This window comes from Pogoniulus pusillus, chromosome 29, assembly GCF_015220805.1.
Source record: "Pogoniulus pusillus isolate bPogPus1 chromosome 29, bPogPus1.pri, whole genome shotgun sequence".
Lineage (NCBI taxonomy): Eukaryota > Metazoa > Chordata > Aves > Piciformes > Lybiidae > Pogoniulus > Pogoniulus pusillus.
In genome coordinates this window covers 11,596,630-11,607,759 of record NC_087292.1, presented here as the reverse complement: position 1 = coordinate 11,607,759, position 11,130 = coordinate 11,596,630, and the positions used below count along the sequence as shown (strand labels likewise).

General features: G+C 41.1%; 1 long non-coding RNA gene across 1 annotated transcript; it reads left to right on the top strand.

Moving 5' to 3' along the window:
• The first annotated feature begins 247 nt into the window (after positions 1 to 247).
• Positions 248 to 2,455, top strand: LOC135188323 (uncharacterized). Its single transcript, XR_010307657.1, has 2 exons — positions 248 to 323; positions 1,600 to 2,455. It is a non-coding gene; the product is annotated as an uncharacterized LOC135188323 (long non-coding RNA).
• The last annotated feature ends 8,675 nt before the right edge of the window (positions 2,456 to 11,130 follow it).

The following is an 11,130-nucleotide window of genomic DNA, read 5'->3' as shown; positions in this document are numbered from 1 at the left end:
GAATGTGGAGAATTTGTTCTACTCTGATGTCCTTTCTGCTGCTTGTTTTGTATTTGGGATATAATACATTGGAACAAAGTGAGGGGATATATAAAACTACACTTCAATTTGACTAAGGGGCTGTTGGGAAAGTGTTAATTTACCCTTGAGGGGGCAGGGGAGGATGCAGTAACACAGCTGCCTGTCAGGACTGCAGAGACCCACCAGCTGCAAGGAATTAATGACTTCCCACAGGAACACTACAAGAGATTGAGATGGGGGAAAGGAGTGGGTTGTTGCTGGTGTTCATACCTAGGTGAAAGACTCTCCAGAGAGGCTCTAAGGCAAGTGGAGTGGGCTGAGCAGCCTTCCTTTCAACTCTCTCCTATGTGCTTTAGTTTGGAGAAGCCTCTCAGTGCTCAGGAAGAGACCAACTATGCTTAATATTGATGCTTCCATTTCACAATGGAGTGTAGCCAAAGAGAGTTTTATAGCTCTTAACTCTGACTTCTTGCCTTCCTATGAGTTAAGTATCTGTTGGCTGCTTCTTTGACTGTTAAAGAATTTGTAATCTTGCTGGTTTTAGTTAAGTAGTGTTGGGCTTTCACATTTCTCATTAGTTAATTTGAGGGAATTGGATAATGTGGGGTCATTAAGAGTTACCCAGCATTTGTATAAATAGTCAAAACTATAGCAACTGCAGTAACTACTGTCCAAAATCAGCTGGGCTGTGGTCATTCCTGCTAGCTAAGGCTCAGCCCTGGATGTTGCCAAGTGTAAATTACCTACCGAAATGCAGCAAGCTAGCAGAGCCCCTTCATGCTGAGTCCTAAATTGGCACCAAAAAGGAAACTTCCATCCAGACTAGAAATATAAGGAAACTGAGCAGACTAACCAGTAGTGCAAAAAGTTCTGAAACCACAATGGCTTTTAAATAAAGCCAGGGTTTTTTTTCTGCAGACACTAAGTCAGTGTTTAAAAATATAAACATCTAGATAATTAGAGGAACTTCAAATCTGTCTTCGTAGTGTTTCAGGCAGGATGACATTGTCAGCTATTCTATTTTGTATTGATTCCCACAAAGCTCAGTTATTCCCAGCCTTCCATTTCAAATGCAGCACCTTGTTTTCCTGTATCTTGAAGCAAAGAAATTAGATAAAAACTATTGATTAGCAAGGCACAGAGGGGAGTGATGTCTGTAACCTTCCTTTGTCTTGCAGCTCTGCAGCTGAGGCAGCAGTAATAGGATTCTGTGCGAGTGCGACTGTGATGAGGTCACACTGCTGAGAAGGGAATGAAAACACTGCAGTCAGCTAGATCACTTGCTTCTCTGATAGTTTTTGATATTGTTTGTCAAATTGTGATTTGAAGGTTATTTCTCTGGAGGCTGTAGTTGCCTTGCTTCTCTCATGCACTTGGATGGGCTTTTGAAAATCATGCATTCATATAAACACCCTCTTCTCTCTCTTATTGGGAGCCAAAAAGGTCCTGAGAAGGAGTAAGAAAACAAGGCTCTTCAGAATTTTTCCATCATTATGAGATTAAAGCAGTTATTTGTTAGAATAAGTCAGATTTGTTTGGTCATTCTGCATCTTCTTCCTCTTTCCTTTTTTTCACCAGGGTGCTGCAATCCTCTTCAGTTCAAAACAAGTTCAATAAACACTCTCAAGACATATGAACCGTGAAGGGTTATGCTGATTTAGTACCTACTGGTGTAGCGTTTATTGGGAGCATCACTCAAGAAAGAAATAAGAAATTTCCTCATTTCAATTGCTTTGAGAAGCATTTTGTGACCTACCTAGGACAGCTGCAAAACTGCACAGAAAGTTCAGAAACATGAATAATGCTTTCTCATTCTGAATGGGCTGTACCATCTTCACTCTTACTTTGCTTCATAGCACTGAGACAGCTTGTTGAGATGACAAGGAAGAAGCTGAGACACGGAGGGTCAGTAATCTGTCTTCTGCATGCCAGGTAGTGTCAAATGTAGGGTAAACACCCAAGATTACCTGGCCCTCAGGACTCTACTTTTGGTGCATAAGGTAGGCTGCATTCCTGTCTTCCCACAGAAGTAGAAACCACATGGGGCATGCAATGTCTTCTACTAATCGGACCTTAAGGGTTCTTTCTCCTCTTGGAAAACTCCTTTGCCCTGCTTCTCCTGTAACAAGACACTGGAATATTGGTGAGGAGATAGTTGGCTAAGAAACCCCTGCAAATAAACTCCTGGAATTGCATGGCAGTAACAAGATGACTTTAGCAGGCAGCTGCCTTGTCTGTTTGAGACTTACTCTGCAAAAAAACAAGTATGTCAGGTCAATCTGCATATTTTGAGGTTTGATGTCCCACCCTCTCAAAGAAGTGATGTGGGAAGAACTCTTCTGGGAAAACTCCTTCCCCAGGCTTATTACTGTAGGGTTTTCTGTGGGAAGCAGTGAGACTTTCCCATCCTCTCCTTTACCCCATGTGTTGCTCTGTGATCATGATATGTGGAACTATCTCATGCTTCCAAGAATTCTGTCAGTGTTGAAGAAGGATGTTTTTCTCTAGTCTTTTTCTCTAATCTGTATGATCCTGACAACATTGTTCCTTGCCCCTTGTTTTCTTCATCCATATGAGGAAGGCATTTCCTTTCTTGAAGGCTTTTGTGAGAGCTTTCTAAGTGTTCTGCCACATGGAGGGTTCTATGAGAGGGCAAAGCACCATGCTGTAATATTTTTGTAAGGGGAAGCTGATGCTGCTTTAGAGATCTTTTATTTCCCCATTTCAATAATCTCCTGGGAACAGTCATTTGCTGTTTCTGTTCTACTCTTTGTATCTTCTCATTGCGTGTATGGCAGCCCTGCAGCTTAAACCAAGAGCTGTGTGTGTACTCCTGCTAGCCTGCCCATAGCATGAGTCATCAGTGGCTGGACCTCTAAAGTCATATAGTACCTGAGGAAATTAGCTACTGTTGGTCCAGGGTTGCAGTAGACGTTATCTCATTAGCATTCAGCATCACCTGTATGCTCCTGGAGAGGCATTAAGAACAGAGGCTCAGAAGAAGAGATTAGAGGAAAGCAGTGAGTTGGGAAAAGGCTTGAAATTGCCTTTTTTTTTCTTTCAAAACTGGGCAATTGCAATATACTAAATAACCCAGACAGCACATTCTCTAAGTCTCTAGAGGGGCAAATCTTGGCTGAGAGAATTTTTTTTACCCTGGTTTGTTTCAGTGGATAAGTATTTTCTTTTAGTTCTCACTTGTCCTTTCATTATTTTTTCCACCCCTACTCAAAAATACATTGCTAAGTGTGGCTTACTCACAAGGGCAAGTGTGGATTACTCACTTTGTAATCAGAGTAGCATCTGGTGCTATCAAGAAATGAAGTCCCAGCCCAGAGTAGTGAGTAAGGTTAGAATGGTGCATGAGTAGGCATCCTTATTGTATTAAGAGAGAATCTGGAGGTAGGGGGAAATCACCTCTACCCACGAAACTTAGGCAAATTTTATTTCTTCTTGGCTACTATTCGGCATATTTTCATGGTTGGTCATCTATCTCTTAGCAAGATCTAAAGGACTCGGCCAGGTGCAAAGATAATTGTTTCCTTATTTCAGCCAGCATCTGCTCAGCCAGCTGGGTAGCTCATCTGTAAAAGGTGACAGGCTCAGGTAGCAGCCTGCAAATCCCACCTCTTCTGCTCTTGTGGTATGCAGCACTGCTGAAAGTCTGTGTAAGCCTGCATTGGAGAGCAACCCTGCAGAAGAGAGGGCAGCTCTGATGAGGAGAAATTTGGAGGGTGACCCAGGTAGTTAAGGAAGGAAACAAAGAGCAGAAGTTTGGTTATCACAGGGAAGAGGTCTGCAGTCTCATGCATTGCTCTGACCCCGATTTACCCTTCCTTCATTTGAAATGCTCCTGTTTTCCCCATATATTACATTAATCTGTTTTATTTTACAAGGCTGTTCATCAATAGCCTGTGTAAGGCCTGACTGCCAATTCTCCATGTCTGCCATTAATGAAGACCTATGTCTACCATTATTTTAATGGCTTCTGTGATCTGTAACTCTACACATCTGGTGTTGGTGCTACAGCAATAGTCTTTTGCTCTGACATTGTTTTTTTTAGCAGATGGTTTTCAGAAAGCCCTTATCTGGAAGTCAAGGAGTGGCAAGAATGTCTAGCACTACACAGGAGGTATGGATACAGCCTCCAACATTCTCTGGTGCATAGCACTTCTGCACCCATATTCCAAAGTTATAGCCAACACTAGAAATAAAGAAAAATAAGGTGCTTCTGACTAAAGCCAGTGAGAGATTTGTGTTCAGTGCAGCTAGAGGACCCAGCTCATGTGTTGTTAGGTTCTGTTACAAATTTGGAAATGTGCTGTTTCATAGCTCTGTTGCTAAACAGACTTTTTCTAAGTGCTTTCTTTTCTCTGTTACCCCAAACTGCCAAAATTAGAGGCATGTGACATAAAAAAGGAAGTCAGTTTTGTTTAATTTATCTCAGATTTATTTTGTGACATTTCCTGGATACATTTACCTATCACATTATTAAACAAGAGTTTATTTTCTGGAGGCTAGAGCTTCAGCTCTGGCTATATTTCAATAAGACAGAAATTTAAATAATGTCAACATGCAAAGAAATTAGAAAGTCTTTCAGGTGTGTTTTGCAGGAGAAAGTTCAGAGCTCCACTATCTCTCCTAACAATTGGCCTGAGGCTTTTTCAAATGTATAATCTTATTTTTCCACTCGTTTGAAATGTAAACAGAGAATTTTCACAGGAGACAGAGGAATCCATCTGCAAATAATATTTATTTTTGGCAATTTGTTTCTTTAATTATGATGATAAATTTCCACTATTTGGCAGCAGCACAAAGAAATATGATCTTGCATGTCTTTGTTCCTTAGGAGAAATGGAGAAAGTGGGTCTTATTCAGAAAGAAATTCCCCACCTAGTCACATATTTCTTGTAATTCACCCCAGCAAGTGATGAGAAACCCCTTTTTTCTCTCTCCCGTGGGAAGCATGTTTGGCTGTCATTCAAAAAAAACATCTCTTTGCTTTTGGACAAACCTTGAGTGACTCAGAACAAAACTCAAGATGAGGTTGTACAAAATTGGAAGATGAGGTCTGCCTTCATCTCTCAAAGTGCTCAGTTATAAGGAGGAAGATGTGTATCTACACATTATTTGCCTGAATAGAGGTCCATAGTTCAGAGATACTGATACACCAGTGGAGTATCTGACTTAATTTTGGCCTTGTTCACAGCTGGGAGACCCCAGATTGGGCCCAAAGCTCTGAATGCCTCTGAGGCGCTTTTTAGAAATGATGACTCTAATACAAATGCTATGCCTTTAAAGCAATCATCATCCAAAATGTTAGGTTAGGTTATTTAGGTATTTTCTTGGGTATTTGATTTAGAAATTTCATTAATCTTTGGAAACTCTCAGGTTTTTAGCAGCACATACAAGCTTGTTATTTCTGCTTCCTGGTAAACAACAGCCAGAGGCATGAGAAAATGTAAGGGATGAATCTCAAACTTTTTAAACCTCATATGTGTTACTTTGCCTCCAGACTATGAGCCAGAAGTTCTCTTGTACAGACTTAAAATTACCTACTCTTTTTACAACTGTATCCTGTTAAAATCCACATTCTACAGCACAAGTGCTAACACTGAGAAAACAAGGAATCTGTTTCTCAGTGTCAGTAGAAAAGTTTGCTTTTTGTACTGTCTTGGAGTAGGAATTTAGGATAACTATAAAAATAATTTTTTGGGTCCCTTTTTTTTTCATCCTTTTTATTACAAAAGAAATGTATATACTTGTACAGTTTAAGTATATTTATAAATATATTCTGCATTACATTTTGGAGCAAATATTTTATGCTTTGAAAAGAGGAAAAATTAGTTGGCATATAAATATCCTCTGGATTCTACACAGTGAACATTTGTATTCATGGGACTACTGATCCAATAGGGGAGAGGCTTGGGATTTTCTGCCTGCTTTGACTCTACCTTATGCATGCCAGCGGCACTGACTCATGCACTGTGTACATGCTGTTGCACCAGCATTGAAATGCTTTTGGATCACTTTTTTGGTGGTTGAGGGAGAAAGCCCTGAAGGGAAGAAAACTGATGTCATCTACCTGGACTTCTGTAAAGCATTCAATACTATCCCCCTTGACATCCCGGTCACCAAATTGGAAAAGTATGGACTTAAGGTGAGGACTGATTGCTGGATGGCTGCAACTCAGAGTTGCTGCCAACAGTTCAATGTCCAAATGGAGGCCAGTGACAAGTGGTACTGGGATGAGTGCTGTTTAATATCTTTGTCAGCAATGTGGAGAGTGGGACTGAGGCACCCTTATCAAGTTTGCAGATGACACCAAGCTGGAGGGAAGGGACACCAAGCAGAGGGATTTGAACAGGCTTGAGAAGTGGGCACATACCAACCTCATGAAGTTCAACAAGTGTGAGGTCCTACATGTGGGTGAGGCCAATCTCAAGAACAAATATAGGCTGGGTGAGGAGTGGCTCCAGAGTGGTCTCCATAAGGAGGATCTGGAAGTGTCAGTTGATGGAAAAACTCACCATGAGTTGACAGTGTGAGCTTGCAGCCCATAAGGCAGCCATGTCCTGAGCTGTGTCAAAAGCAGTGTGATCAGCAGGATGAGAGAGGTGATTCTCACCCTTTACTCCCCTCTTGTTGAAACCACACTTGGAGTACCGCATGCAATTCTGGTGCCCCCAGCATAAGAGGGACATGGAACTGTTGGAGTGAATCCAGAGGAGGCTATGAAGATGATCAAAGGACTGGAGCACCTCCCTTATGGGACAGGCTGAGAGAGTTAGGGCTGTTCAGCCTGGAGAAAAGAAGGCTCAAGGGACCTTAGAGCAGCTTTCCAGTATCTGAACAGGGCCTAGAAGAAAGCCAAGAAGGGACTTTCTACAAGGACCTGTAGTGATAGGATGAGAGGCATTGGCTTTGAGCTGGCAGAGGAGAGATTGAGACTGAGTATTTTGAAGACATTCTTTCCAGTGAGAGTGGTGAGACACTGGAACAGATTGCTCAGAGATGTGAATTCTCCTTCCCTAGAGGTGTGCAAGGCCAGGTTGGATAAAGCATTGAACAACTTGGTCAAGTGGAAGGTATTCCTGCCTATAACAGGAGGGTTGGAATTAGATGATTCTCAAGATCCCTTCCAACCATTCTATGAATCTATGAAAAGCAAAACACTCTATGTACTCTACTACATGTGTATGCTCCTTAGACTTTGACAGACTGGTTCAAAATTAACTGCAAAGGCCATTTCATATTCAGAATATCTGAATGGGCCTTGGTTCTGGGTAAGGAAGAGGGAGGAGAACTGGATGAACTGGATGTATAAATACTTTATTCAAAAGCTTTTTCCCTTTTCTGCTTTTGGATTTCCCACAAATGAGTTTTCTTAGTTTTAACTCTGCTGTGTTGTTTGGTATAGGCAAATGCACCTCAGTCATTCATTTGGTCAGGAGTCCCTCACATTTGCTTGGTTTATGATGTTTAGCTAGCTATCTTAGCCATATGAGGAGGATTGGGGTTTTTTAGTTTGTTTGGTTTTGGTGGTCTGCTTTTTTTGTGCCTTTTTTTTTTTTTTTTTTTAAATTCTGTGCCTGCTTAATTGTAGCTTTTATGACAAGATGGAGACAGAGTCATAAAGACAATAAGACAAATCATTCCCAAAGCAAATATAATGAGGGAAATGAGGAGAAGAATTGGAGAAGTATTTATATGATTTGAATTTTCTGTCAATGTTCCTAAAAATAGAACAAAAAAAAATTAAATACAATTAAGTACTCAAATGATTTGTTAGTGAAAGGAATAAAAAAAAATATGCAGGCATGAGAGCAAATGTTCATTTTTATTCCAAGAAGTAGTTCTTGGCAGTATTCAGGAAGCTCTAATAGAGAAGGCAAAATGTAGATTTTATTTTTTTTCTCCCACTTGAGCATAAATCAATGTACTAGACTAAACATTATCCATTGTATAATGCCCTAAATTCTTCTCCTTTGTACAAATGTTCAATTAAGTCTGTGAACTTGACAAAGCCACATAAAAATATATTTCAATGACTCAGCAGGTGCCTTTTGTACAACGTGGGCAGCGTATTCTCTCTAGGATGTCACACACATGGTTTTCATCAGACTGCAACAATATGAGTCGTGTGGTCAGTGATTCTGTGAGAATGCCTTCCTGCACATACCATGCCTCAGAATGCTAATAACTGGGATGGAATTCTGCAGATATTTCCTGCAGATTTCTTTCTGAGACTTGAAACCAGAGAAGAAAACTCAAATTTAGTTAGGATCTCAAGAGGCTGGTTTAGTCACCTTCTGATCAGCCCTTCTGCAGGTCATTGCCATCACTGCCATCTTCCTGCTGCAAAGGCAAGTAGCATTCAAGAACAACAGCAATTACCTAATTACTGGTGTGATCATGTTAAAGGTTACATTAATAGCTACCAATGATGATTGGATATGAAGGCAGTGGTGTGAATGAAATCATGATTAGTATTGCATGAAATAAGGGTTATGTTAAACATCCAGTGGAAAAAAGTATTGGCAATGGTACACAGGTGGACTAAAATGTTATATGTGGAACAACCCAGTTTTCAGAAGACAAGAATAATCCTTACATTGTTTGCTCTTTAAAGGAATTTAAGTCACTTGTGATTTTTATTCACTGTGTGCTGTGTACAGACATTGAAGATCTTCATTCTGCTATCTCTGAGGTGTTCTTTACCTTGTAAGAGCATGGCTGTGTTCTGTACTCAGCCCACTGAGAAACAAGGAGAAAACCTAACGGAGTAGCAGGACAGTGGATGTGTTCCAAGCCCAGGGCAGCTGGTCAGGTGAATGATAAATCAGGTTTGAATTTCCAATTAGCAGCATGTCTGGGAGTGGTTTGATATTCTGTGTGTATGTCACATACACATGAAAATTTTGCTATTATCAACATTTATACTCTTTAAGTTGAGAGGTTTCCATCGAGACTAAATAGGTTATTTTTAGGCAGTGTTAAGTTATTATCTTTAGTCTGCTACTGGTTGCCCTGATGCTTTATTCAAAACTGGAGATTGCAGCTGTGGCTTCCTTTTTCTGATAAATGTCAGTGTCTCCTCAGGAGCTCTACAGCCTGTATGTTGGTGTTTCTGTCTTTGCAGGCTCTTCTTTTGTTTCAGTTCCAGAATTGCAATATTACAGAACTTCTAGAAATCTGACACATAACTGTTTTCAGGACTAAAGGACAACTGAGCTTTTCCTGTGTGGGTCACAGAGATGGCATTTAAAGAACTTAGGAGTTTTACAATAGAAGGAGAAAAAAAAAGGAAGAAACGATCACTGTTAAACAGCTTAGGGGTCTCTGCTATAAAAAATTAATTCAGTTACCTGGATTGTTCTAACTGTAACATAAAAATACAAAATGTCTTCCAGATTGTCCCTCAAAGTGGTTTTTTGCATTTAAAGCACTCTCCTGAGACTGTACCCATCTACGTGGAATGTATTTCACAGGAAAAGTGTTGCCTGGTAGTGGAAGGTGTACCAGAGGTATTTTCAGAACCAAACTTGGCCATTTCTCATGGACAGTACGGAGTAGAATATGAAGTCAGAGGAAATCACAATATAAAAATGCCTATTTACAATTAAATAGTTTTGTTTTCATAGAATTGTAGAATTGTCCAAGTTGGAAGGGACCTTAAACATCATCTAGTTCCAACCCCACTGCCATGGGCAGGGACGTTTTCCAGCAGACCAGGTTGTTCAAAGCCCCATCCAGCCCAGCCTTGAAGACTTCCAGAAATGGGGCATTCACAGCTTCTCTGGGCAACCTATTACAGTGTCTCACCATGCTCACAAAGAACTTCCTTTTGTCCTAATCTACCGTCTCTCACTTTGAAGCTCTTACCCTTGGAACAGGAGGACTCTAACAGGAACTCAGTTGTGCTCCCAGAAGGTAGCAGAAGTGTATACATTGCTTGGCATGCACAGTTAGAGAGGTCTGAAAATGTGCTCTTTGGTATTGCTCTGCCTTGGGAAACAAAACTGGACAAAATCTGAACTGGAAAATTCCCTTGGTTACCCTATATATGGCACTGAAAACAGGTCAGCTGATGGCTGTTCAGGCCTGGTGTGGATGGGCAGGAAATGGCACACATGAAAAAACTCAGTGCTGGGAGCTGAGACAGGAACCACAGCAGTGAGCAGCCCTTGGAGGCAAGCGTGCTGCCTGTCAGCTCCTGTCTTTCAGGGTATGACTGCAGGTGTTTTTCAGATACTTCAGTGTGAGTTTCTTGAGCTGCTAATTTTAGGGAACTTTGATTCTTATTCCAGTGTGGGATTTGAATGGAGACGGGCTGGGTTTTACTGTTGAGTAATCAACATAGAATGTAGTTATTGCAGTAGATGTGCACATACTGACACAATCTTATCAGGCACGGTGAGCAATACTGCTGTTTGGAATACTTGGTCATGCCCCTTGGCTACTCTAATGCAAATGTCTTCTGGACCTGTTGTGGAATGAGGCTATGAAAGTTTGAGTCTCTCTACCCACACTCTTCTCTCCAGTGGACAGATGACTGCACCCAGCGCCTTAACTGACAGCAGTGTGGTTGTTTCCCAGGTTGTCTGTTCTGATATCAGATAGCTTCTCTATCTCTTTCTTCACCAAGCTTACCTCCTTGGGGGTGTGAGTAGTACAGTCAAACGTTTTGCTCTGTTAGGTCAGAGGTGAGGGATGCCTTTACTCAAGCAGGCCAGAATCTTGTGTCTCTCAGCCTTGTCTTCCTGTCAGATTTGTGCACTTGTCGTTGAAAGACACAAGGTAACAGAAAATGGTGCTTGAATTCCAGGTCACATGTCTGCTAATTCCTAAAAGTAACAGGCATTTTTAAAGATGACTCTTCTGGAAGACTGGATCACCAAAAGTGGAGTTTACAGTTCAGAGAGGGAGGGAGAGTAGTCAATGAGTACTGCTTTGACTTCCTCCATTCTTGGTGACATCCTGTGTAAGTCAATGTGTTCAGCCTTGTTAGCAATCATGCCTCCTAGAACTGATAAAGGTGACTTGTGATAGATACCTGCCTCCTCTTATCTCAGATGTCTCTTTGAAAAGCTCCTTTGGCAGGAATCC